Source organism: Schistocerca piceifrons, chromosome 4, assembly GCF_021461385.2.
Source record: "Schistocerca piceifrons isolate TAMUIC-IGC-003096 chromosome 4, iqSchPice1.1, whole genome shotgun sequence".
Classification (NCBI taxonomy): Eukaryota; Metazoa; Arthropoda; class Insecta; order Orthoptera; family Acrididae; genus Schistocerca; species Schistocerca piceifrons.
In genome coordinates, this window is record NC_060141.1 from 840,107,746 (window position 1) to 840,130,116 (window position 22,371).

The window sequence follows — 22,371 nt, forward strand, 5'->3', positions numbered from 1 at the left end:
ACAAGCAATGAGAAGAATTACTCTACTTGTACTCAAGTTGGCATTATGCCTATTGTATTATATCCCGACGCAATATCCGTGTTTCATCGACAATGTGAAAGTCCAAGGGATAGATTAAAGCTGCAGTAGTGCATCGGAATCTAACACTGATCTCCAAGGAAACGTTCAAAGCAAACCACAAACATTGAGAAGATTTGACCTTCTTGTACTTAAGTCGGCATAGTGGCTTTTGCATTAACTCCCGGCGCAATTTCTGTGTTTCATCGACAGTGTGAAAGTCAAAGGGATCGAGTAAAGCTGCAGTAGTGCACCGGAATCTAATACTAATCTCCCAGGAAACGCTCAAAGCGAACCCCAATCAATGAGAAGATATACTCTTCTTGTACATAAGTCGGCATTGTGCCTTTCGTCTTAAATCCCGTTCAATTTCTGTGTTTCATCGTCAATGTGAAGGTCCAAGGGATAGAGTAAAGCTGCAGTAGTGCATCGGAATGTAATACTGTTCTCCCAGGAAACGCTCAAAGCAACCACAAACAATAAACCGATTTACTCTTCTTGTACTTCATTCGGCATTGTGCCTTGTGTATTAAATCCCGGCGCAGTATCTGCGTTTCATCGTCAATGTGAAGGTCCAAGGGATAGAGTAAAGCTGCAGTGGTGCATCGGAATGCAATACTGATCTCCGAGGAATTGCTCAAAGCAAACCACAAACAATGAGAAGATTTACTCTTCTAGTACCTAAGTGATCATTGCGCCTTTTGTATAAAATCGCGGTGCATTTTCAGTGTTTCGTCGTCAATGTGAAAGTCCAAGGTATAGAGTAAAGCTGCAGTAGTGCAACGGAATCTAATACAGATAATCCAGGAAACGCTCAAAGCAGACCGAAATCACTGAGAAGATTTACTCGTCTTGTACTGAAGTTCACATTGGGCCTTTTGTATTAAATCCCGACACAATTTCTGTATTTCATCGTCAATCGGAAGGTCCAAGGGATGGAGTAAAGCTGCAAAAGTGCATCGGAATCTAATACTGATCTCCCAGGAAACGCTCAAAGCAAATCTAAAAAAATGAGAAGATATACTCTTCTTGTACTTCAGTCTTCATTGTGCATTTTGTATTAAATCCCGAAGCAATTTATATGTTTCATCGTCAATGTGAAGGTACAAGGGATAGAGTAAAGCTGCAGTAGTGGATCGGAATCTAATACTTTTCTCCCAGGAAACGCTCAAAGCAAACCGCAAGCAATGAGAAGATTTACTTTTCTTGTACTTAAGTCCATATTGTGCCTTTTGTTTTAAATCCCGACGCAATATCTGTGTTTCATCGACAATCGGAAGGTCCAAGGGATGGATTAAAGCTGCAAAATTCCATCGTAATCTACTACTGATCTCCCAGGAAACGCTCAAAGCAAACCACAAACAATGAGAATATATACTCTTCTTGTACTTAAGTCGGCATTGTGCCTTACGATTAAATCCCGACTCAATTTCTGTGTTTCATCGTCAATGTGATGGTCCAAGGGATTGAGTAAAGCTGTAGTAGTGCATCAGAATGTAATACTGATATCCCTGGAAATGCCGAAGCAAACCGTAAACAATGAGAAGATTTACTCTTCTTGTACCTAAGTTGGCGTTGTGCCTTTTGTATTAATTCTCGACGCATTTTCTGTCTTTCATCGACAATGTGAAAGTCCAAGGAATAGAGAAAAACTGCAGTTGTGCATCGGAATCGAACACTGATCTCCAAGAAAAAGCTCAAAGCAAACCACAAGCAATGAGAAGATTTAACCTTCTTGTACTTAAGTCGGCATTGTGCCTTTTGCATTAAATCCCTAGGCAATTTCTCCGTTTCATCGTCAATTGGAAGGTCCAAGGGATAGAGTAAAGCTGCAGTAGCGCCGCGGAATCTAATAGTGATCTCCCCGGAAATGCACAAAGCAAACCACAAACAATGCGAAGATTTACTCTTCTTATAATTAAGTCGGCAATGTGCCTTTTGTATTAAATCCCGGGGCTTTTTCTGTGTTTCATCGTCAATGTGAACGTCCAAAGGATAGAGTAAAGCTGCAGTAGTGAATCGGAATCTAATACTGATCTCCCAGGAAACGCTCAAAGCAAACCACAAACAATGAGAAGATTTACTCTTCTTGTACTTATTTCGGCATTGTGCCCTTTGTATTAAATCCCAGGGCATTTTCTATGTTTCATCGTCAATGCGACGGTCCAAGGGATAGGGTAGAGCTGCACTAGTGCATTGGAATCTAATACGGATCTCCCAGGAAACGCGCAAAGCAAACCAGAAACTATGAGAAGATATACTCTTCTTGTACTTATGTCAGCATTGTGGGTTTTGCATTAAATCCCGACGCAATATCTGTGTTTCAAAGTCAATGAGAAGGTCCAAGTGATAGAGTAAAGCTGCAATAGTGCATCGGAATATAATAGTGATCTCCCAGGAAACGCTCTAATAAAGCACAAACAATGAGACGATTTAACCTGCTTGTACTTAAGTCGGCATTGTGCCTTTTGTATTAAATTCCGACGCAAATTCTGAGTTTGATCGTCAATGTGAAGGTCCAAGGGATAGAGTAAATCTACTGTGGTGCATCGGAATCTAATACTGATGTCCCAGGAAACGCTCAAAGCAAACAACAAACAATGAGAAGATTTACTCTTCTTGTACTTAAGTCAGCATTGTGGGTTTTGCATTAAATCCCGACGCAATATCTATGTTTCAAAGTCAATGAGAAGGTCCAAGTGATAGAGTATAGCTGCAGTAGTGCATCGGAATCTAGTACTGATTCCCGAGGAACGATCAAAGCAAACCACAAACAATGAGAAGATTTACTCTTCTTGTACGTAAGTGGGCCATGTGTCTTTTGCATTAAATCCCGACGCAATTTCTGTGTTTCATCGTCAATGTGAAGTACCAAGGGATAAAATAAAGCTGCTGTAGAGCATCGGAATATAATAGTGATCCCCTAGGAAACGCTCAAACAACCACAAACACTGAGACGATTTAAACTGCTTGTACTTATGTTGGCATTGTGCCTTTTCTATTAAATCCCGATGCAAATTCTAAGTTTCATCATCAATGTGAAGGTCCAAGGGATAGAGTAAAGCTGCAGTAGTGCATAGGAATCTAATACAGATCTCCCAGGAGTCGCTGAAAGCATACCACAAAAAATTAAACTATTTAATTTTTTTGTACTTAAGCCGGCATTTTCCTTTTCGTATTAAATCCCGACGCAATTTCTGTGTTTCATCGTCAATCTGAAGGTCCAAGGGATAGAGTAAAGCTGCAATAGTGCTTCGGAAACTTATACTGATCTCCCAGGAATCGCTCAAAGCAAACCACAAACAATGGGAAGATTGACTCTTCTTGTACTTAAGTCGGCATTGCGCCTTTTGAATTAAATCCCGACGCAATTTCTGTGGTTCATCGTCAATGTGAAGGTCAAAGGGATAGAGTAAAGTTGCAGTAGTGCATCGGAATCTAATACTGATCGCCCTTGTAACGCTCAGTGCGAACCACAAACAATGAGAAGATTCACTCTTCTTGTACTTAGGCCGGCATTGTGCCTTTTGTATTTAATGCCGACGAAATTTCTGTGTTTCTTCGACAATGTGAAGGTCGAAGGGATAGAGTAAAACTAAAGAAGTGCATCGGAATCTAATACTGATCTCCCAGGAGACGCTCAAAGCATACCACAAAAAAATGAGAAGATTTAACCTTCCTGTACTTAAGCCAGCGTTTTCCTTTTCGTATTAAATCCCGACGCAATATCTGTGTTTCATCGTCAAAGTTAAGGTCCTAGGGATAGAGTAAAGCTGCAAAAGTGTATCGGAATGTAGTACTGATTCCCCAGGAACGCTGAAAACAAACCACAAACAATGAGAAGACTTACTCTTCTTGTACTTAAGTCGGCATTGTGTCTTTTTCATTAAATCCCGAAGCAACTTCTGTGTTTCATCGTCAATGTGAAGGTCCAAGGGATAGAGTAAAGCTGCAGTAGTGCATCGGAATATAATAGTGATCTCCCAGGAAACGCTCAAACAAACCACAAACAATGAGTAGATTTACTCTTCTTGTACTTAAGTCGGCATTGTTCCCTTTGTATTTAATCCCGACGATACTTCTGTGTTCCAACGTCAATGTGAAGGTCCAAGGGATAGAGTAAAGCTGGAGTAGTGCATCGGAATCTAATACTGATCTCCCAGGAAACGCTAAACCAAAAACAATGAGATGATTTACCCGTCTTGTACATAAGTCGGCATTGTGCCTTTTGTATTAAATCCCGACACAATTTCGGTGTTTCATCAACAATGTGAAAGTCCAAGTGATAGGGTAAAGCTGCAGTAGTGCATCGGAATTTAACATTGAACTCCAAGTAAACGCTCAAACCAAACCACAAACAATGAAAAGTCTTAACGTTCTTGTACGTAAGTCGGCATTGTGCTTTTTGTCTTAAATCTCGACGATATTTCTGTGTTTCATCGTCAATGAGAAGGTGCAAGGAATTGATTAAAGCAGCAGTAGTGCATCCGAATCTAGTACTTATGTCCCAGGAAACGTTCAGAGCAAACCACAAACGATGAGAAGATTTACTCTTCCTGTACTGAAGTCGGCATTGTGACTTTTGTATTAAATCCCGGCGTATTTTCTGTGTTTCATCGTCAAAGTGATGGTCCAAGGGATAGAGTAAAGCTGCAGTAGTGAATCGGAATCTAATACCGATCTCCCAGGAAACGCTCAAAGCACACCACAAACAATGAGAAGATTTACTATTCTTGTTCTTAAGTTGGCATTGTGCTTTTTGTTTTAAATCCCGACGCAATTTCTGTTTTTCATCGTCAATGTGAACGTCCAAAGGATAGAGTAAAGCTGCAGTAGTGCATCGGAATCGAATACTGATCTCCCAGGAAACGCTAAAAGCAAAACATAAACAATGAGGAGATTTACTCTGCTTGTACTTAAGTCGGCATTGTGCCTTTTGTTATAAATCCCGACGCAAATTCTGTGTTTCATCGTTTATCTGAACATCCAAGGGACAGAGTAAAGCTGCAGTAGTGCAATGGAATCAATTACTGATCTTCCAGGAAACGCTCAAAGCAAACCACAAACAATGAGTAGTTATACTCGTCTTGTACTTAAGTTGGCATTGTGCCTTTTGTATTTAATCCCGACGCAAGTTCTGTGCTTCATCGTCAATGTGAAGGTCCATGGTATTGAGTAAAGCAGCAGTTGTGCATCGGAATCTAATACTGATCTCCCAGGAAACGCTCAAAGCAAACCACAAACAAACAGAATATTTACTCTTATTTTACTTAAGTCGGCATTATGCGTTTTTTATTAAATCCCGACCCATTTTATGTGTTTCATCGTCAATGTAAAGGTCCAAGGGATAGAGTAAAGCTGCAGTAGTGCATCGGAATGTAATACTGATTCCCCAGGAACGCTCAAAGGAAAACACAAACAATGAGAAGATTTACTCTTCTTGTACTGAAGTCGGCATTGTGCCTTTATTATTAAACCCCGATGCAATTTCTGTGTTTCATCGTCAATGTGAAGGTCTAAAGGATAGAGTAAAGCTGCATTAGTGCATCGGAAAGTAATACTGAACTCCCAGGAAACGCTCAAATCAATCCACAAACAATGAGAAGATTTCTCTACTTGTATTTAAGTCGGCATTGTGCCTTTTGTATTATATCCCGGCGCAGTATGTGTGTTTCATTATCAATGTGAAGGTCCAAGGGATAGAGTGAAGCTGCAGTTGTGAATCGGAATCTAATACTGATATCCCAGTAAACGCTCAAAGCAAACCACAAACAATGCGAAGATTTACTATTCTTGTACTTAAGTTGGCATTGTGCCTTTCGTTTTAAACCCCGACTGAATTTCGGTGTTTCATCGTCAATCTGAAGTGTCCAAGGGATAGAGTAAAGCAGCAGTAGTGCTTCGGAATCTAATACTGATCTCCCAGGAAACGCTCAAAGCAAACAAAAACAATGAGAAGATTTACTCTGCTTGTACTTAAGTCGGCATTGTGCCTTTTGTTATAAATCCCGACGCAAATTCTGTGTTTCATCGTCAATGTGAAGGTCCAAGAGATAGTGTAAAGCTGCACTAGTGCATCGGAATCTAATTCTGATATCCCAGGACACCCTTAAAGCAAACCACAAACAATGAGAAGTTCTACTCTTCCTGTACTTAAGTCGGCATTGTGCCTTTTGTTTTAACTCCCGATCGTCAATCTGAAGTGTCCAAGGGATAAAGCAGCAGTAGTGCTTCGGAATCTAGTACTGATCTCCCAGGAAACGCTCAATGCAAACCAAAAACAATGAGAAGATTTACTCTTCTTGTACTTAAGTCGGCATTGTGCCTTTTGTATTAAATCCCCACGCATTTTCTGTGTTTCATCGTCAATGTGAAGGTCCAAGGATAGAGTAAAGCAACACTAGTGCATCGGATTCTAATACTGATTCCCCAGGAACAATCAAAGCAAACCACAAACAATTAGAAGATTTACTCTTCTTGTACTTAAGTCGACATTGCACCATTTGTATTAAATCCCAACGAAATTTCTGAGTTTCATCGTCAATGTGAAGGTCCTAGGGATAGAGAAAAGCTGCAGCAGTACATCGGAATCTAATACGAATCTACAAGGAAACGCTCAAACTTACCACAAACAATGAGAAGATTTAACCTTCTTTTACTTAAGTCGGCATTGTGACTTTTGTATTAAATCCCGACGCAAATTCTGTGTTTCATCGTCAATGTGAAGGTCCTAGGGATAGAGTATAGCTGCAGTAGTGCATCGGAATCTAATAGTGATCTCCCAGGAAACGCTCAAGGCGAACCACAAACAATGAGAAGATTTACTCTTCTTGTACTTAAGTCGGCATTGTGCCTTTTGTAGTAACTCCCGAACAAATTTCTGTGTTTAATCGTCAATGTGAAGGTGAAAGGGAAATAGAAAAGCTGCAGTAGTGCATTTGAATCGAATACTGATCTCCCAGGAAACGCTCAAAGCAAACCACAAGCAATGAGATGATTTACTCTATTTGTACTTCAGTTGGCATTGTGACTTTTGCTTTAAATCCCGACACAATTTCTGTGTTTCGTCGTCTTTCTGAGGGCCCAAGGGAAAGAGTAAAGCTGCAGTAGTGCATCGGAATGTAATACTGACATCCCTGGAAAAACTCAAAGCAAACCACACACAATGAGAAGATTTAGTGTTCGTGTACTGAAGTTGGCGTTGTTCTTATTGTATTAAATCCCGACTCAATTTCTGTGTTTCATCGACAATGTGAAAGTCCAGGGGTTAGAGTAAAGCTGCAGTAGTGCATCGGAATCTAACACTGACCTCCAAGGAAATGCTCAAAGAAAACCACAAACAATGAGAAGATTTAACCTTCTTGTTCTTAAGTCGGCATTGAGCCTTTTGTATTAAATCCCGACGCAAATTGTGTGTTTCATCGTCAATGAGAAGGACCAAGGAATAGATTAAAGCTGCAGTAGTGCATCCGAATCTACTACTGATCTCCCAGGAAACGCTCAAAGCAAACCACAACAATGAGAAGATATACTCTTCCTGTACTTAAGTCGGCATTGTGCCTGTGGTTTAAAACTGCGGCGCACTTTCTGTGTTTCATTGTCAATGTGATGGTCCAAGGGATAGAGTAAAGCTGCAGTACTGAGTCGGAATCTAATACAGATCTCCCAGGAAACGCCCAACCGAAAACAATGAGAAGATTTACTCTTCTTGTACTTAAGTCGGCATTGTGCCTTTTGTATTAAATCCCGAAGCAATCTCTATGTTTCATCTTCAATGTGAAGATCCAAGGGATAGAGCAAAGCGGCAGAAGGGCATCGGAATCGAATACTGATCCCCCAGGAAACGCTCAAAGCAAACCACAAACAATGAGAAGATTTACTCTACTTGTACTTAAGTCGGCATTGTGCCTTTTGTATTAAATCCCGGCGCAATTTCTGTGTTTCATCGTCAAGGTGAAGGTCCTAGGAATAGAGTGAAGCTGCAGTAGTAAATCGGAATCTAATACTGATATCCCAGGAAACGCTCAAACCAAACCACAAACAAAGAGAAGATTTACTATTTTGTACTTAAGTTGGCATTGTGCCTTTTGTTTTAAATCCCGACGCAACTTCACCATTTCATCACCAATCTGAAGGTCCAAGGGATAGAGTAAAGCTGCAATAGTGCTTCGGATACTTATACTGATCTCCCAAGAAACGCTCAAAGCAAACCACAAACAGTGAGAGTATTTACTTTTCTTGTATTTAAGTTGGCATGGTGCCTTTTGTTTTAGATCCCGACGCTATTTCTGTGTTTGATCGTCAATGTGAAGGTCCAAGGGATAGAGCAAAGTGGCAGAAGGGCATCGGAATCGAATACTGATCCCCCAGGAAACGCTCAAAGCAATCCACAAACAATGAGAAGATTTACTCTCATGTACCTATGCCGGCAGTTTCCTTTTCGTACTAAATCCCGACGCAATTTCTGTGTTTCATCGTTATGGTGAAGGTCCAAGGGATAGAGTAAAGTTGCAGCAGTGCATCGGAATCTAATACTGATCTCCCAGGAAGCGCTCAAAGCAAACCACAAACAATGAGAAGATTTACTATTCTTGTACTTAAGTCGGCATTGTGCCTTTTGTATTAAATCCCTACGCAATTTCCGTGTTTCATCGGGAATGTTAAAGTCCCAGGGATAGAGTCAAGCTGCAGTTGTGCTTCGGAATGTAATACTGATCTTCCAGGAGACGCTCATACAAACCACAAACAATGAAAAGATCTATCCTGCTTGTACTTATGTCGGCATTGTGCAGTTTGTATTAAATCCCGACGCAATTTATGTGTTTCATCGCCAACGTGAAGGTCCAAGGGATAGAGTAAAGCTGCAGTAGTGCATCGGAATCCAAACCTGATCCCCCAGGAGGCTCTAAGCATACCACAAAAAATGAAAAGTTTTTACCTTCTTGTACTTGGGCCGGCATTTTCCTTTTCGTACTAAATCCCGACGCAATTTCTGTGTTTAATCGTTAATGTGAAGGTCAAAGGGATAGAGTAAAGCTGCAGCAGTGCATCGGAATCTAATACTGATCTCCCAGGAAACTCTCAAAGCAAACCACAAACAATGAGTAGATTAACTCTTCAAGTGCGTAAGTCGTCATTGTGCCTATTGTATTAAATCCCGACGCTATTTCTGTGTTTCATCGTCAATGAGAGGGTCCAAGGAATAGATAAAAGCTGCAGTAGTGCTTTCCAATCTAGTTCTGGGCTCCCAGGAAACGCTCAAAGCAAACCACAAACAATGAGAAGATTTACTATTCTTGTACTTAAGTCGGCATTGTGCCTTTTGTTTTAAATCCCGACGCAATATCTGCCTCTTATCGTTAAAGTAAAGGTCCTAGGGATAGAGTAAAGCTGCAATAGTGTTTGGGAATCTAGTACTGATTCCCCACGAACGCTCAAAGCAAACCACAAACAATGAGAAGACTTACTCTTCTTGTACTTAAGTCGGCATTGTGTCTTTTCCATTAAATCCGGAAGCAATTGCCGTGTTTCATCGTCAATGTGCAGGTCGAAGGGATAGAGTAAAGCTGCACTAGTGAATCGAAAACTAATACTGATCTCCCAGGAAACGCCCAAAGCAAACCACAAACAATGAGAAGATTTACTCTTTTTGTACTGAAGTCGGCATTGTGCTTTTGTATTTAATCCCGACGCAATTTCTGTGTTTCATCGTCAATGTAAAGGTCCAAGGGATAGAGTAAAGCTGCAGTAGTGCATCGGAATCTGGTACCGATTCCCAGGAACGCTCCAAGGATAACACAAACAATGAGTAGATTTACTCCTCTTGTACTTATGTCTGCATTGTGCCTTTTGTATAAAATCCCGACGCAATTTCTGTGCTTCTTCGGCAATGTGAATGTCCAAGGGATAGAGTAAAGCTGCAGTTGTGCATCGGAATGTAATACTGATCTCCCAGGAAACGCTCATACAAACCACAAACAATGAGAAGATTAATCCTGCGTGTACTTAAGTCGGCATTGTGCCTTTTGTATTAAAACCCGACGCAATTTATGTGTTTCATCGTCAACGAGAAGGTCCAAGGAATAGATAAAAGCTGCAGTAGTGCATCCCAATCTAGTTCTGATCTCCCAGGAAACGCTCAAGGCAAACCACAAACAATGAGAAGATATACTCTTCTTGTACTTAAGTTGGCATTGTTTCTTTTGTTTTGAATTCCGACGCAAATTCTGTGTTTGATCGTCAATGTGAAGGTCCAAGGGATAGAATAAAGCTGCACTAGTGCATCGGAATCTAATACTGATCTCCCAGGAAACGCTCAGAGCAAACCACAAACAATGAGTAGATTTACTCTTCTTCTACTTAAGTCGGCATTGTGCCTTTTGTATCTAATCCCGACGCAAGTTCTGGGTTTCATCGTCAATGTGAAGGTCCAAGGGAAAGAGTAAAGCTGCAGTAGTGCATCGGAATCTAAACCTGATCTCCCAGGAAACGCTCAAAGCATTCCACAAATAATGAGAAGTTTTTACCTTCTTGTACTTAAGCCGGCATTTTCCCTTTCGTATTAAATCCCGACACATTTACTGTGTTTAATCGTTAGTGTGGAGGTCCAGGGGATAGAGTAAAGCTACAGCAGTGCATCGGAATCTAATACTGATCTCCCAGGAAACTCTCAAAGCAAACCACAAACAATGAGAAGATGTACTCTTCATGTGCTTAAGTCGGCATTGTGCCATTTGTATTAAATCCCGACGATATTTCTGTGTTCCAACGTCAATGTGATGGTGCGAGGGATAGAGAAAAGCAGCAGTAGTGCATCGGTAACTAATACTGATCTCCCAGGATACGCTCTAAGCATACCACATACAATGTAAAGATTTACTCTTCTTGTATTTAAGTCGGCATTGTGCTTTAGTATTCAATCCCGACGCAATCTCTGTGTTTCATCGTCAATGTAAAGGTCCAAGGGATAGAGTAAAGCTGCAGTAGTGCATCGGAATCTGGTACTGATTCCCCAGGCACGCTCAAAGGAAAACACGAACAATGAGAAAATTTACCCTTCTTGTACTTAAGTCTGCAGTGTGCTTTTGTATTCAATCCCGACGCAATTTCTGTCTTTCATCGTCAATGTAAAGGTCCAAGGGATAGAGTAAAGCTGCAGTAGCGCATCGGAAACTAATACTGATCTCCCAGGGAACGCTCAAAGCAATCCACAAACAATGAGAAGATTTATTATTTTTGTACTTAATTCGGCATTGTGCCTTTTGTATTAAATCCCGGCGCAATATATGTGGATCATCGTCAATGTGAAGGTCCAAGGGATAGAGTAAAGCAGCAGTAGTGAATCGGAATCTAATACTGATCTCCCGGGAAACGCCCAAAGCAATCCTCAAACAATGAGAAGATTTACTCTTCATGTACTTAAGTCGGCATTGTGCCTTTTGTATTAAATTCCGACGCAAATCCTGTGTTTCATCGTCAATTTGAAGGTGAAGGGATAGAGTAAGGCTGCAGTGGTGCATCGGAATCTAATTCTCATTTCCCAGGGAACGCTGAAAACAAACCACAATCAAAGAGAATATTTTCTCCTCTTGTACTTATGTCGGCATTATGCTTTTGTATTAAATCCCGACGCAATTTCTGTGTTTCATCGTCAATGTAAAGGTCCAAGGGATAGAGTAAAGCTGCGGTAGTGCATCGGAATCTAGTACTGATTCCCCAGGAACGCTCACAGCCAACCACAAACAATGAGATAATTTACTCTTCTTGTACTTAAGTCTGCATTGGGCGTTTTGCATTAAATCCCGACGCAATATCTGTGTTTCATCGTTAAAGTAAAGGTCCTAGGGATAGAGTAAAGCTGTAATAGTGTTTCGGAATCTAGTACTGATTACCCACAAACGCTCAAAGCAAACCACAAACAGTGAGAAGAATTACTCATCTTGTACTTGGGTCGGCAATGTGTCTTTTTCATTAAATCCCGAAGCAATTGCTGTGTTTCATCGTCAATGTGAAGGTCCAAGGGATAGAGTAAAGCTGCAGTAGTGAATCGGAAACTAATACTGATCTCCCAGGAAATGCCCAAAGCAAACCACAAACAATGAGAAGATTTACTCTTTTTGTACTGAAGTCGGCATTGTGCTTTTGTATAAAATCCCGACGCAATTTCTGTGTTTCTGCGGCAATGTGAAGGTCCAAGGGATAGAGTAAAGCTGCAGTTGTGCATCGGAATGTAATACTGATCTCCCAGGAAACTCTTATACAAACCACAAACAATGACAAGATTAATCCTGCGTGTACTTAAGTCGGCATTGTGCCTTTTGTATTAAATCCCGACGCAATTTATGTGTTTCATCGTCAATGAGGAGGTTCAAGGAATAGATAAAAGCTGCAGTATTGCATTCCAATCTAGTTCTGATCTCCCAGGAAACACTCAAAGCAAACCACAAACAATGAGAAGATTTACTCTTCTTGTACTTAAGTCTTCATTGTGCCTTTCGTATTAAACCCCAACAAATTTTCTGTGTTTCCTCGTCAATGTGAAGGTTCAAGGGATAGAGTAAAGCCGCAGTAGTGCATCGGAAACTAATACTGATCTCCCAGGGAACGCTCAAAGCGATCTACAAACAATGAGAAGATTTGATCTTCTTGTACTGAAGTCGGCATTATGCTTTTGTAATTAATCCCGACCCAATTTCTGTGTTTCATCGTCAATGTAAAGGTCCAAGGGATAAAGTAAAGCTGCAGTAGTGCATCGGAAACTGGTACTGATTCCCCAGGCACGCTCAAAGGAAAACACAAACAATGAGAAGATTTACTCTTCTTGTACTGAAGTGTGCATTGTGCTTTTAGTATTAAATCCCGACGCAATTTCTGTGTTTCATCGGCAATGAGAAGGTCCAAGGAACAGATAAAAGCCGCAGTAGTGCATCCCAATCAAGTTATTAACTCCCAGGAAACGCTCAAAGCAAACCACAAATAATGAGAAGATTTACTCTTCTTGTACTTAAGTCGGCATTAAGCCTTTCGTATTAAATCCCGACAAACTTTCTGTGTTTCATCGTCAATGTGAAGGCTTAAGGGATAGAGTAAATCTGCAGTAGTGAATCGGAATCTAATACTGATCTCCCAGGATACGCTCAAAGCAAACCACAAACAATGAGAAGATCAAATATTATTATGCTTAAGTTGGCATTGTGCCTTTTGTTTTAAATCCCGACTTAATTTCTGTGTTTCATTGTCATTCTGAAGGTCCAAGGGATAGAGTAAAGCTGCAGTAGTCAATCGGAATCTAATACTGATCTCCCTGGAAACGCTCAAAGCAAACCACAAACAATGAGTAGATTTACTCTTCTTGTACTTAAGTCGGTACTGTGCCTTTTGTATTAAATCCCGACGCAAATTCTGTGCTTCTTCGTCAATGTGAAGGTCCAAGGGATAGAGTAAAGCTGCACTAGTGCATCGGAGTCTAATACTGATCTCCCAGGAAACGCTCAAAACCAACCACTAGCAATGACAAGATTTACTCTTCTTGTACTTAAGTCGGCTTTGTGCCTTTTGCATTACATCCCGACGTAATTTCTGTGTTTCATCGTCAATGTGAAGGTCGAAGGGATAGAGTAAGGCTGCAGTAGTGCATCGGAATGTAATTCTCATTTCCCAGGGAACGCTCAAAGCAAACCACAAACAATGAGTAGATTTACTCTTCTTATACTTAAGTCGGCATTGTGACTTTTGTATTAATTCCCGACGCAAATTCTGTGTTTCATCGTCAATGTGAAGGTCCAAGGGATAGAGTAAAGCTGCACTAGTGCATCGGAATCTAATACTGATCTCCCAGGAAACACTCAAAGCCAACCACAAACGATGAGAAGATATACTCTTCTTATACTTAAGTCGACATTGTGCGTTTTGCATTACATCCCGACATAATTTCTGTATTTCATCGTCAATGTGAAGGTCCAAGGGATAGAGTAAAGCTGCACTACTGCATCGGAATCTAAACCTGATCTCCCAGGAGACGCTCAAAGCATTCCACAAATAATGAGAAGTTTTTACCTTCTTGTACTTAAGCCGGCATTTTCCTTTTCGTGTTAAATCCCGACACAATTACTGTGTTTAATCGTTAATGTGGAGGTCCAGGGGATAGAGTAAAGCTACATCAGTGCATCGGAATCTAATACTGATCTCCCAGGAAACTCTCAAAGCAAACCACAAACAATGAGATGATGTACTCTTCATGTGCTTAAGTCGGCATTGTGCCATTTGTATTAAATCCCGACGCTATTTCTGTGTTCCAACGTCAATGTGATGGTGCGAGGGATAGAGAAAAGCAGCAGTAGTGCATCGGTAACTAATACTGATCTCCCAGGATACGCTCTAAGCATACCACAAACAATGTAAAGATTTACTCTTCTTGTATTTAAGTCGGCATTGTGCTTTAGTATTCAATCCCGACGCAATCTCTGTGTTTCATCGTCAATGTAAAGGTCCAAGGGATAGAGTAAAGCTGCAGTAGTGCATCGGAATCTGGTACTGATTCCCCAGGCACGCTCAAAGGAAAACACGAACAATGAGAAAATTTACCCTTCTTGTACTTAAGTCTGCATTGTGCTTTTGTATTTAATCCCGACGCAATTTCTGTCTTTCATCGTCAATGTAAAGGTCCAAGGGATAGAGTAAAGCTGCAGTAGCGCATCGGAAACTAATACTGATCTCCCAGGGAACGCTCAAAGCAATCCACAAACAATGAGAAGATTTAGTATTCTTGTACTTAAGTCGCCATTGTGCCTTTTGTCTTAAATCCCGGCGCAATATATGTGGATCATCGTCAATGTGAAGGTCCAAGGGATAGAGTAAAGCAGCAGTAGTGAATCGGAATCTAATACTGATCTCCCAGGAAACGCTCAAAGCAATCCTCAAACAATGAGAAGATTTACTCTTCATGTACTTAAGTCGGCATTGTGCCTTTTGTATTAAATTCCGACGCAAATTCTGTGTTTCATCGTCAATTTGAAGGTCGAAGGGATAGAGTAAGGCTGCAGTGGTGCATCGGAATCTAATTCTCATTTCCCAGGGAACGCTGAAAACAAACCACAATCAAAGAGAATATTTTCTCCTCTTGTACTTATGTCGGCATTATGTCTTTTGTATTAAATCCCGACGCAATTTCTGTGTTTCATCGTCAATGTAAAGGTCCAAGGGATAGAGTAAAGCTGCGATCGTGCATCGGAATCTAGTACTGATTCCCCAGGAACGCTCAAAGCCAACCACAAACAATGAGAAGATTTACTCTTCTTGTACTTAAGTCTGCATTGGGCGTTTTGCATTAAATCCCGACGCATTATCTGTGTTTCATCGTTAAAGTAAAGGTCCTAGGGATAGAGTAAAGCTGTAATAGTGTTTCGGAATCTAGTACTGATTACCCACGAACGCTCAAAGCAAACCACAAACAATGAGAAGAATTACTCTTCTTGTACTTGGGTCGGCAATGTGTCTTTTCCATTAAATCCCGAAGCAATTGCTGTGTTTCATCGTCAATGTGAAGGTCCAAGGGATAGAGTAAAGCTGCAGTAGTGAATCGGAAACTAATACTGATCTCCCAGGAAATGCCCAAAGCAAACCACAAACAATGAGAAGATTTACTCTTTTTGTACTGAAGTCGGCATTGTGCTTTTGTATTTATCCCGGCACAATTTCTGTGTTTCATCGTCAATGTAAAGGTCCAAGGGATAGAGTAAAGCTGCAGTAGTGCATCGGAATCTGATACTGATTCCCCAGGAACGCTCAAAGGAAAACACAAACAATGAGTAGATTTACTCTTCTTGTACTAATGTCTGCATTGTGCCTTTTGTATAAAATCCCGACGCAATTTCTGTGTTTCTGCGGCAATGTGAAGGTCCAAGGGATAGAGTAGAGCTGCAGTTGTGCATCGGAATGTAACACTGATCTCCCAGGAAACTCTTATACAAACCACAAACAATGACAAGATTAATCCTGCGTGTACTTAAGTCGGCATTGTGCCTTTTGTATTAAATCCCGACGCAATTTATGTGTTTCATCGTCAATGAGGAGGTCCAAGGAATAGATAAAAGCTGCAGTATTGCATTCCAATCTAGTTCTGATCTCCCAGGAAAAGCTCAAAGCAAACCACAAACAATGAGAAGATTTACTCTTCTTGTACTTAAGTCTTCATTGTGCCTTTCGTATTAAACCCCAACAAATTCTCTGTGTTTCCTCGTCAATGTGAAGGTTCAAGGGATAGAGTAAAGCCGCAGTAGTGCATCGGAAACTAATACTGATCTCCCAGGGAACGCTCAAAGCGATCTACAAACAATGAGAAGATTTAATCTTCTTGTACTGAAGTCGGCATTGTGCTTTTGTAATTAATCCCGACGCAATTACTGTGTTTCATCGCCAATGTAAAGGTCCAAGGGATAAAGTAAAGCTGCAGTAGTGCATCGGAATCTGGTACTGATTCCCCAGGCACGCTCAAAGGAAAACACAAACAATGAGAAGATTTACTCATCTTGTACTTAAGTGTGCATTGTGCCTTTAGTATTAAATCCCGACGCAATTTCTGTGTTTCATCGTCATTGAGAAGGTCCAAGGAACAGATAAAAGCCGCAGTAGTGCATCCCAATCTAGTTATAAACTCCCAGGAAACGCTCAAAGCAAACCACAAATAATGAGAAGATTTACTCTTCTTGTACTTAAGTCGGCATTAAGCCTTTCGTATTAAATCCCGACAAACTTTCTGTGTTTCATCGTCAATGTGAAGGCCCAAGGAACAGAGTAAATCTGCAGTAGTGAATCGGAATCTAATACTGATCTCACAGGATACGCTCAAAGCAAACCACTAACAATGAGAAGATCAAATATTATTATGCTTAAGTTGGCATTGTGCCTTTTGTTTTAAATCCCGACTTAATTTCTCTGTTTCATCGTCATTCTGAAGGTCCAAGGGATAGAGTAAAGCTGCAGTAGTCAATCGGAATCTAATACTGATCTCCCTGGAAACGCTCAAAGCAAACCACAAACAATGAGTAGATTTACTCTTCTTGTACTTAAGTCGGTACTGTGCCTTTTGTATTAAATCCCGACGCAAATTCTGTGCTTCTTCGTCAATGTGAAGGTCCAAGGGATAGAGTAAAGCTGCACTAGTGCATCGGAATCTAGCACTGATTCCCCAGGAACGCTCACAGCCAACCACAAACAATGAGAAGATTTACTCTTCTTGTACTTAAGTCTGCATTGGGCGTTTTGCATTAAATCCCGACGCAATATCTGTGTTTCATCGTTAAAGTAAAGGTCCTAGGGATAGAGTAAAGCTGTAATAGTGTTTCGTTATCTAGTACTGATTACCCACAAACGCTCAAAGCAAACCACAAACAGTGAGAAGAATTACTCATCTTGTACTTGGGTCGGCAATGTGTCTTTTTCATTAAATCCCGAAGCAATTGCTGTGTTTCATCGTCAATGTGAAGGTCCAAGGGATAGAATAAAGCTGCAGTAGTGAATCGGAAACTAATACTGATCTCCCAGGAAATGCCCAAAGCAAACCACAAACAATGAGAAGATTTACTCTTTTTGTACTGAAGTCGGCATTGTGCTTTTGTATAAAATCCCGACGCAATTTCTGTGTTTCTGCGGCAATGTGAAGGTCCAAGGGATAGAGTAAAGCTGCAGTTGTGCATCGGAATGTAATACTGATCTCCCAGGAAACTCTTATACAAACCACAAACAATGACAAGATTAATCCTGCGTGTACTTAAGTCGGCATTGTGCCTTTTGTATTAAATCCCGACGCAATTTATGTGTTTCATCGTCAATGAGGAGGTTCAAGGAATAGATAAAAGCTGCAGTATTGCATTCCAATCTAGTTCTGATCTCCCAGGAAACACTCAAAGCAAACCACAAACAATGAGAAGATTTATTCTTCTTGTACTTAAGTCTTCATTGTGCCTTTCGTATTAAACGCCAACAAATTTTCTGTGTTTCCTCGTCAATGTGAAGGTTCAAGGGATAGAGTAAAGCCACAGTAGTGCATCGGAAACTAATACTGATCTCCCAGGGAACGCTCAAAGCGATCTACAAACAATGAGAAGATTTAATCTTCTTGTACTGAAGTCGGCATTATGCTTTTGTAATTAATCCCGACCCACTTTCTGTGTTTCATCGTCAATGTAAAGGTCCAAGGGATAAAGTAAAGCTGCAGTAGTGCATCGGAATCTGGTACTGATTCCCCAGGCACGCTCAAAGGAAAACACAAACAATGAGAAGATTTACTCTTCTTGTACTGAAGTGTGCATTGTGCTTTTAGTATTAAATCCCGACGCAATTTCTGTGTTTCATCGGCAATGAGAAGGTCCAAGGAACAGATAAAAGCCGCAGTAGTGCATCCCAATCAAGTTATTAACTCCCAGGAAACGCTCAAAGCAAACCACAAATAATGAGAAGATTTACTCTTCTTGTACTTAAGTCGGCATTAAGCCTTTCGTATTAAATCCCGACAAACTTTCTGTGTTTCATCGTCAATGTGAAGGCCCAAGGGATAGAGTAAATCTGCAGTAGTGAATCGGAATCTAATACTGATCTCCCAGGATACGCTCAAAGCAAACCACAAACAATGAGAAGATCAAATATTATTATGCTTAAGTTGGCATTGTGCCTTTTGTTTTAAATCCCGACTTAATTTCTGTGTTTCATTGTCATTCTGAAGGTCCAAGGGATAGAGTAAAGCTGCAGTAGTCAATCGGAATCTAATACTGATCTCCCTGGAAACGCTCAAAGCAAACCACAAACAATGAGTAGATTTACTCTTCTTGTACTTAAGTCGGTACTGTGCCTTTTGTATTAAATCCCGACGCAAATTCTGTGCTTCTTCGTCAATGTGAAGGTCCAAGGGATAGAGTAAAGCTGCACTAGTGCATCGGAGTCTAATACTGATCTCCCAGGAAACGCTCAAAACCAACCACTAGCAATGAGAAGATTTACTCTTCTTGTACTTAAGTCGGCTTTGTGCCTTTTGCATTACATCCCGACGTAATTTCTGTGTTTCATCGTCAATGTGAAGGTCGAAGGGATAGAGTAAGGCTGCAGTAGTGCATCGGAATGTAATTCTCATTTCCCAGGGAACGCTCAAAGCAAACCACAAACAATGAGTAGATTTACTCTTCTTATACTTCAGTCGGCATTGTGACTTTTGTATTAATTCCCGACGCAAATTCTGTGTTTCATCGTCAATGTGAAGGTCCAAGGGATAGAGTAAAGCTGCACTAGTGCATCGGAATCTAATACTGATCTCCCAGGAAACACTCAAAGCCAACCACAAACGATGAGAAGATATACTCTTCTTATACTTAAGTCGACATTGTGCGTTTTGCATTACATCCCGACGCAATTTCTGTGTTTCATCGTCAATGTGAAGGTCCAAGGGATAGAGTAAAGCTGCACTAGTGCATCGGAATCTAAACTTGATCTCCCAGGAGACGCTCAAAGCATTCCACAAATAATGAGAAGTTTTTACCTTCTTGTACTTAAGCCGGCATTTTCCTTTTCGTGTTAAATCCCGACACAATTACTGTGTTTAATCGTTAATGTGGAGGTCCAGGGGATAGAGTAAAGCTACAGCAGTGCATCGGAATCTAATACTGATCTCCCAGGAAACTCTCAAAGCAAACCACAAACAATGAGAAGATGTACTCTTCATGTGCTTAAGTCGGCATTGTGCCATTTGTATTAAATCCCGACGCTATTTCTGTGTTCCAACGTCAATGTGATGGTGCGAGGGATAGAGAAAAGCAGCAGTAGTGCATCGGTAACTAATACTGATCTCCCAGGATACGCTCTAAGCATACCACAAACAATGTAAAGATTTACTCTTCTTGTATTTAAGTCGACATTGTGCTTTAGTATTCAATCCCGACGCAATCTCTGTGTTTCATCGTCAATGTAAAGGTCCAAGGGATAGAGTAAAGCTGCAGTAGTGCATCGGAATCTGGTACTGATTCCCCAGGCACGCTCAAAGGAAAACACGAACAATGAGAAAATTTACCCTTCTTGTACTTAAGTCTGCATTGTGCTTTTGTATTTAATCCCGACGCAATTTCTGTCTTTCATCGTCAATGTAAAGGTCCAAGGGATAGAGTAAAGCTGCAGTAGCGCATCGGAAACTAATACTGATCTCCCAGGGAACGCTCAAAGCAATCCACAAACAATGAGAAGATTTAGTATTCTTGTACTTAAGTCGGCATTGTGCCTTTTGTATTAAATCCCGGCGCAATATATGTGGATCATCGTCAATGTGAAGGTCCAAGGGATAGAGTAAAGCAGCAGTAGTGAATCGGAATCTAATATTGATCTCCCAGGAAACGCTCAAAGCAATCCTCAAACAATGAGAAGATTTACTCTTCATGTACTTAAGTCGGCATTGTGCCTTTTGTATTAAATTCCGACGCAAATTCTGTGTTTCATCGTCAATTTGAAGGTCGAAGGGATAGAGTAAGGCTGCAGTGGTGCATCGGAATCTAATTCTCATTTCCCAGGGAACGCTGAAAACAAACCACAATCAAAGAGAATATTTTCTCCTCTTGTACTTATGTCGGCATTATGTCTTTTGTATTAAATCCCGACGCAATTTCTGTGTTTCATCGTCAATGTAAAGGTCCAAGGGATAGAGTAAAGCTGCGATCGTGCATCGGAATCTAGTACTGATTCCCCAGGAACGCTCAAAGCCAACCACAAACAATGAGAAGATTTACTCTTCTTGTACTTAAGTCTGCATTGGGCGTTTTGCATTAAATCCCGACGCAATATCTGTGTTTCATCGTTAAAGTAAAGGTCCTAGGGATAGAGTAAAGCTGTAATAGTGTTTCGGAATCTAGTACTGATTACCCACGAACGCTCAAAGCAAACCACAAACAATGAGAAGAATTAGTCTTCTTGTACTTGGGTCGGCAATGTGTCTTTTCCATTAAATCCCGAAGCAATTGCTGTGTTTCATCGTCAATGTGAAGGTCCAAGGGATAGAGTAAAGCTGCAGTAGTGAATCGGAAATTAATACTGATCTCCCAGGAAATGCCCAAAGCAAACCACAAACAATGAGAAGATTTACTCTTTTTGTACTGAAGTCGGCATTGTGCTTTTGTATTTATCCCGGCACAATTTCTGTATTTCATCGTCAATGTAAAGGTCCAAGGGATAGAGTAAAGCTGCAGTAGTGCATCGGAATCTGGTACTGATTCCCCAGGAACGCTCAAAGGAAAACACAAACAATGAGTAGATTTACTCTTCTTGTACTAATGTCTGCATTGTGCCTTTTGTATAAAATCCCGACGCAATTTCTGTGTTTCTGCGGCAATGTGAAGGTCCAAGGGATAGAGTAAAGCTGCAGTTGTGCATCGGAATGTAACACTGATCTCCCAGGAAACTCTTATACAAACCACAAACAATGACAAGATTAATCCTGCGTGTACTTAAGTCGGCATTGTGCCTTTTGTATTAAATCCCGACGCAATTTATGTGTTTCATCGTCAATGAGGAGGTCCAAGGAATAGATAAAAGCTGCAGTATTGCATTCCAATCTAGTTCTGATCTCCCAGGAAACGCTCAAAGCAAACCACAAACAATGAGAAGATTTACTCTTCTTGTACTTAAGTCTTCATTGTGCCTTTCGTATTAAACCCCAACAAATTCTCTGTGTTTCCTCGTCAATGTGAAGGTTCAAGGGATAGAGTAAAGCCGCAGTAGTGCATCGGAAACTAATACTGATCTCCCAGGGAACGCTCAAAGCGATCTACAAACAATGAGAAGATTTAATCTTCTTGTACTGAAGTCGGCATTGTGCTTTTGTAATTAATCCCGACGCAATTACTGTGTTTCATCGCCAATGTAAAGGTCCAAGGGATAAAGTAAAGCTGCAGTAGTGCATCGGAATCTGGTACTGATTCCCCAGGCACGCTCAAAGGAAAACACAAACAATGAGAAGATTTACTCTTCTTGTACTTAAGTGTGCATTGTGCCTTTAGTATTAAATCCCGACGCAATTTCTGTGTTTCATCGTTATTGAGAAGGTCCAAGGAACAGATAAAAGCCGCAGTAGTGCATCCCAATCTAGTTATTAACTCCCAGGAAACGCTCAAAGCAAACCACAAATAATGAGAAGATTTACTCTTCTTGTACTTAAGTCGGCATTAAGCCTTTCGTATTAAATCCCGACAAACTTTCTGTGTTTCATCGTCAATGTGAAGGCCCAAGGAACAGAGTAAATCTGCAGTAGTGAATCGGAATCTAATACTGATCTCACAGGATACGCTC